This window comes from Montipora capricornis, chromosome 3 (genome assembly GCF_036669925.1).
Source record: "Montipora capricornis isolate CH-2021 chromosome 3, ASM3666992v2, whole genome shotgun sequence".
Lineage (NCBI taxonomy): Eukaryota > Metazoa > Cnidaria > Anthozoa > Scleractinia > Acroporidae > Montipora > Montipora capricornis.
The window spans coordinates 6,474,697-6,481,770 of NC_090885.1; the positions used below are offsets into that span (position 1 = coordinate 6,474,697).

Genomic DNA, 7,074 nt, shown 5'->3' on the forward strand with positions numbered 1-7,074 from the left:
AATTACAGAATAAAGAAACTCTTTGTGGCCTCATAACCAAGTTTATTCAATCAAGCAAGATGAGTTGCTTCCCTAAACTTGCTATGTGAACATGAAGTTACTGTAATTAAGCTTGTGTAAATTAAAGTTTATAAGTGAGAGCAAAATTATCGGTTGATTGAATGAATGGTTGTTTTTTTGATTCTTATTGACAGAATTTATTTCAGACTGACAACTATCAATGGAAACTGTAATTTTCATGTAAATATGAATACATTTATAAATAATCAGTAACAATCTGGAGACTCAGGTTCAATTCCTGGCCAAGCTACATTTTCACTCAGTTCCTCAGTTGTTTTTATTACTGTTCCCACTCTACTTGTATACATATTTATAAAAATGTATCATAATTCAACTTGAAAGGAAACTAGTGCCTGATAACCCAAGGCTAAATTGTTGTGATTATATTTCAGTTGGGCTGGTTATCTTTGCCAAAATGACTTATGTTGTTCTCCTCATCAAAGGATTGAATAGAATAATATATTGGGAATGAGTTTATCCAAATATATTAGTGTTGACAAATTATAATGTTCACCAGACTGAACGTAAAATGGAAGAAAATAAAAGTAATTACTCTTGCTAATCACAAAGGGTAATAATTTTCAAAAGTTTAATGTGTTTCTAAACCCCATCTACGGAGTTTTGAAACACTTTGCCAAAAGTTGCCTCTTCTGTCATTCTTCACCATGCCGTTTTTTTAATTATAAGCCCCTAGAGCTGTAATTAAGGGTGTTTTTACCAGGTCATACTGTTGCTATAGTAACCTATTGTGTCACACAAATGACAACAACGTGTTCACCAATGATTAGGTAGTTTTTTGGTACCATGATTGTAGCATCAAGTGAAAAAGAGTGGATATAATAACCCATCAAAATCTAACAGCTGAAAACTGTTTTGAGATATCTCATAGAACAATTCTGGATTAGGTTTAGAGTGTATACCATGTATGTTCTGGTCAAATATTTAAATAAAATGAAAATCATATGTTTCTCAGTCCACCTGAAATTTGCATCTTGTGTTTCTCATGCCAACCCTAACCTATAATGATATGCAAGACACTTACAAACACACTACATTTTGAAACAACCTTTTCAAGAACAATAATTCCTTTATCACTCAACTTGAATTGGCTGCCTCAAAATATAGTGTTGTAAGTGTATTGCATGTCATTAATCAGTGGATAATGACGTGATTGTTCAATGTTCCACTCACACATATTTGTATACAATTTGTGTGGGTTAGGGAAATATCCATACCCACACCAAGGATGGTCATCGAAAATTCTGAGAGGGTAGGGGGTGTTAATAGCCAAAGGTTTAAAAGGAAAGTATGAAGGTAAATTGGAAATTCCAGGGGGGAGGAAAGGGATAGAAACCAAATAACAAATCTTGCTTGAAGTATAGATTTTTCTGGAACCACACATTTCTGGTCACACAAATCATTTACTACTTGAATGAAGAGCCTTTAATGTTGTTTACATCAGTAGACAGCCTTGGAGTTGATTCCTTTTCCATCTAATTATTAATAATCCAACAAGTAGTACAAAGAAAATCTTAGTGTTTGCAATGATTTCGATATGTGAAAATTCTCATGATTTCCATGTTTGTTCCTTAATTTTAGTTTTGATTGAAGCTATATAGCACAAACTTGAGAAACTGTTTCACCTATTTTCTATACAACTTGAACGTTTTCCAAAATACTCGGCTACTGGTATTAAAGCATAATATTTTCAATTTTCGTCTTTACGTTTTGAGATGTGATTAAACACTACTTGAGTGTTTGTTATAAATTTTAAATGGAAAAAAACGTATTAGTGGTTGGTTGACAAACAGAATTTGCTTGTTGCAATTTGCTGCTGCATGTTGCTGGTTGATAACTTTATTCACTGCTGTCACCAAAGAAACAATCAAATTTGGAAGCAGGAATGCTCAGAAAACGTTTCTGTTAAACCACTACTCCATGCTCCATCCAGTCAACTGTGTAAACACTTTTGAAGAACACGAGGGGTTTCAAATAAGTGGTATAAAGCTTATCAATACAAAATGTCGAAATAACCGTGCAAATTCTCTTCCCCGCTCTTGTGCACTACTCAAAACAAGATTTGAAATATGAAAAAAAACTATTAAGACAGTAAGGAATGTAAGTGGTCTGACACAAGAAAACTGCACCATAGTTCAATAATGTACAAACAAGCATAAGCTTCTTTTAGATTTCAATCTCGAACATAGCAATAGCCGCATGTTTGATACTAATAACCTTTCTGCAAGAAGTTTTGTGCATTGTAGCGATACGTTTTTTAAGCTTGCAGGATGGCTCTAAAATTACTTTTAAGTTAACACCATCCAGGCAACAATTTATAAATATAAAAATATTCAGCCTTAGCCAGAAAAACAATATTATTATTAGAAGGGGCGGTACTGAAGGGATAGTGTGAAGTCTTGCACGTATGGTGAAAACAGGAAGTGGCCTTGGTCCAGAAAGCTGATCAACGAGAAACTGCAAAGGAAAATAAAAGCGACAAAGGCACATTTGAGTAAACCAAAGGCTCACAAAGTAATTTAATAGGCATTTATATTTTCACCGGCTTATATTAAATTTTATGTTATATTATTTTCCCCAACTTAAATTAAAATCTAACGGAAAAGATTCACCTTTCGAATCATTAGCGGCTTGAACTGAACTGCAAAAAAACCCTCCTATAGCCTCTTTCTTTAACAATATTCTCCACGTCTGCCATATTTCTTTAGATGCATTTACACCAATCAGCCTGTTCGTGCGAATGGGTTTATCAGAAAGGGTGTTAGTTCAGCCAGACCCAGGGTCTTCTCCCAACAAGCCGCCATTTAGAAAATCGTGGAGGAGAAGGCCCTGGGGAGGAGGTGGGTATTTTCGATTGTTTCAATGCTGATTCAAACCAAGGAAATGCTCACAACAACTCAGCTCAAAAGGTATTAATATTTGATTTGATGGCTTATTTTCGTCAAAAAATTCCATTTTGGATTCAAACACCACCCCTTGAAGTCCCCAAGATAGGTGTAGGCTTTTGTACATTATGCTGGCATTTTATTTTTAATTAATCGAGCATTTTAGTGGCATCTTCCCCCCAAAATTTTTTTCAGAGAAAATGAAAGTTTCACGACAAAACCGACAAGAAAAATCCTTAGAAGATTACATTGAAACATCACCTATGTTGCAATACAACAACAAAGACTAACTTTACGTCACTTAAATTTCAAATATCATATATTGTTAACTTATCATGTGCACTACATTTGGGTTGTACATATACGTTTTAGTGAAGCTGAGCTTACATTTGTGTTAATGTTGAAATTAAAGACATTCAAATTTCACTGTCAGCCTTATCAGCCTATGTATAATGAGCTTAAACTATGCATTTTAGTAACTGTTTGGGGAGAGACCAACCCTTTTCATGGCAAAGTAAAAGCATAATGTACAAAAGCCAAGAAATATACCCGTAGGTTGTTTTAGAGAGCTTTCATAAGTCTATCGCCAGCAGTGAACCCAAATTGAATATGTAATGTGTATTTTGTCAAGGTGACAAACAAAGAAATTAACTGTTTTAGAGAAAATGCATAAGTCTGCTTACGAGCCTAGAAAGCCCATCAGGCCGGCGCTTATCTCCGGTTTCTGTAGGATGAATCGACTAGGAGTATTTCTTCTCCCCCCTGGATGGGATGCCAGTCCATAGCAGGGTTACCCCCAGCATTAAATTCGCCGGTACCCATTTATACACCTGGGTGGAGAGAGGCACCGTGGGAGAAAAGTGTCTTGCCCAAGAACACAACACAATGTCCCCAGCCAAGACCCGAACCCGGACCACTTGATTCGGAGTCAAGCACACTAACCATGAGGCCACCGCGCCTCCCAAGAAAATGCATACTTTTCAAATAATCACCTATGCAATCCTACAGATACAATAATTATTCACCTCAGGCTTGGTGAATATATACATCTTATTCGATGGTTTAACATATAATACGCGCGGATATTTTGTGAGTTGTGTAGATCAATGAGCAAAATGTCCGCGAGTATTATATGTTAAAACCATTGAATAAGAGATTTATTATTCCACTGTAAAAAGGAGTTATTTTGGTTCAGTTTTATTTATTATAGTAAGAGTGTTTTAAAAAATGCATCATCTGGGCGCATGTGAACGATGTAAATAGCACACAAAGCTAGCAAAATGTCCTTTATTTGATTGGATAAACGTAATGACAAGTGACAAGCGATAACAAGCTAAATACTCAGGCTTTGCATCGTACTGAAAACAATTTTCATTGAAAAATTCCCATTTCGTCCGTATTTGCTCTGTTCATATTTTGTGCGTTCTCTTGACCAAATATGGTAAAATGACGTAATAGTGGAATAATAATGGTGAATAAAAACCTCAACTTTGTCTCGGTTTTTATTCACCCATAGTCACCTCACCTTTGGCAAAAAATTGTTAAAAATAAGCATCCTGTAGGTCTTGTTTAAAGCTAGATGGGTTACCATGGTAACAGCTTGCAGACCACATTAATTAACTGAAAAAAATAGAAACCTTTGTGGTAGTACTTATCAGTGACAATGTATATAAGTGCTTAAAAACTGTGTTCAGTCACCTTAATATAATTCCTATGTCTGATGCACAAGTCAATGTGAAACCCCCACCCCCTTCCAGTTTAGGTGGAGACTTGGAATTGGCTCTCAGTGAAAGTAAAACAATGCCCTTTTTCTTGGGAAAAAGTTTTAATTCCGATGTCCCTGCCCTTGGGAGGTCCTAAGAAATGGGTACACCACATTAAAAAAAGTAAAGCACACTGTAAGTGTACATGTAAAAAAATGGCAAAATGGCAAGAGAGGCTTTTCGCTTTTATCATGGTGATCTTCTGCACCATAATGAGATAACAACACATCTGCAAAATCACTGCTTACCAACCTCTCTTCATAAGACTTTCAAGGTGTGGCCTCATCATTCAAAGGCGAGTTCTATTTTCTCTGAAGGCAGATAGAATAGAAAGTAGGCTCTCTTCCCAAAACACCCTCACCATCTCCTACTTGTTCTCGGGTAAGCCTGCGCATCCCAAATTTTCACCCCATGATTCTTAATTGTTGTTGTGATTCTCCATGACACAAGGTCCTCTGCTACAACAGCCTTCTTCACTTGCTTTCTTGTAAAATCACTATTTTAATGTTCTTCTCTTGCCTTTTAGTTCTCCAAATACCACTCTTCCTTTATTCCAAGATTCGCCTAGTGTGACATGGTTAATTTTCTGAAAATCATTGACACTGCAGCAGAATTTTTTTGCTGCGATCAGTTCACGAATTCAAACAAGTTTGAATTTGTGCGACTGATCGCAGCAACAAAATTAGTGAACGCAGCATTGTCACACAGTGTTCACATTTCCGGCAACAAGTCGCTGCAACAAAATATAAATGAACCAATGAGAAAGCATCATATGGTCCGCTATATTGAATTAGAAAACTAGTTCACATTCCCCCTCATACAAGATCACTACGTGCCCTGGACCACCAAACAGGTGCAGTGCCGCAGCGAATTGTTTTGAAAGTAGTGCACATGGGGGGACTTGTCACCTAGTGTGTCTCAGCCCCTACAGAAATTATCTACTGTACAAGGATCACACTTTCAACTTGAATTATATCTTCTTTATTTCAGTGATATCATGAAAGAGTAAGAGACACTGGCCAAAGAATTTGAGGGGATAGCAGAGAAAGGTCCTTGAACAGCACTTTCTCACTTGCCCATTATTTGTTTATTGGAAGTTTTCTTTTCTAGATGTATTACATTGTAAAAAGCCTGTGTGAAATAAACAATAAGGTTCACTGTACTGTACCGCATTGGTGTCACCAGCTTGATTTTGATTGGCTATAAGCACACAGCTAATTCTTGCTTGCTCTGTTTCTCTTACATCATACCTACAGACAATAGATTTTATGTAGAAATGACGTCACCTAATACACTAACCAGCAGTTTGATCAGTTTTGTCATGGTGGAGCTCAGCTCAGGAATATGAATAATGAAACAATTATTGGATTCGGTTTTCAAGAAATTCCAATTTTCTCTTTTATTCAAGTCAATTAGAACATTGTTTGCAACTTGGAATTCCTAGGATCTTTCATTTCTGGTTGACAACTTTGATGAGGGAATCTACATAATATACTGGTCTCATATGAAGACAAAGATATTTATGATTTCAGTGAAGGCTCATCTTGTGCAAAATAAGATGCCAAAATGGCAGGCTTACACGTGTCATGAGCCTTGTAATAACTTTTAGCCCATTGATTCCAAGGAATGAGACTTACACTAAGAATGGGTATTTTAGGTATCAGTGGGTTAAATTATGCCTTCTCGTCATTTTTAATGATCTTGGTTTCCAACAAAAAAAGGAAGAGAGAGAACTAGACTCGAGAAAAAAGTTGTGATGGAAGCAATGTGACCTAAGTCCCCGGGGGTGGGGTACTCCCTTATATGGGTTATATAGGTATGTGTGGCCCCAAAGGGTAGGGTTTTTCAGCCGTTTTGGTCATAGATAGGGTATCGATTTTGGCCAATTTTCTGACATTTTGGTCATAAATAGGGTATCCATTTTTGCACTCTAGTCTTTAATTTGTTTTTTATTTAGAAGCTACTTCTTTATCATGTCACCTACCTAATAAAAGCAGATAAACATTGCCTTTAACACTGGTCTGAACTAGGGAAATAATTATAAGGCAGGTCTGCACCAGGGCATTGATTTAAGGGTCAGGTCATAAATTGGGTATCAAATTTTTGGTCAGGTCATAAATAGGGTAGGGAAAATCGCAGATTTTGGTCATAAATAGGGTAAGGGTTTTAGGAAGTGGGCCGCACCCCCCTACCAAATACCCTAGGTCCAGTCGGCCCTTCTGCTCAAGCGTCCATCACCACCATGGCCAAAGTGACTGACTATCAAATCGACAATAAATACAAGTAATCTACAGTAAGTTGGTCGTACAAATCAGCTCTCAAATCTCTCCACCCGTGGTTGATTTAAG

General features: G+C 36.7%; 1 protein-coding gene across 1 annotated transcript in view; it reads right to left on the reverse strand.

The window, feature by feature from the left end:
* Positions 1-1,480: 1,480 nt before the first annotated feature.
* LOC138042028 (uncharacterized) overlaps positions 1,481-7,074 on the reverse strand; it is a 62,509-nt gene continuing 56,915 nt past the window's right edge. Inside the window, exons 16-18 of the mRNA XM_068887760.1 lie at positions 5,895-5,976; positions 4,979-5,459; positions 1,481-2,535 (exon numbers count right to left, since the gene is read on the reverse strand). The gene's annotated coding sequence lies outside the window, so the exon portion shown is untranslated. The remainder of the gene's footprint in view (positions 2,536-4,978; positions 5,460-5,894; positions 5,977-7,074) is intronic.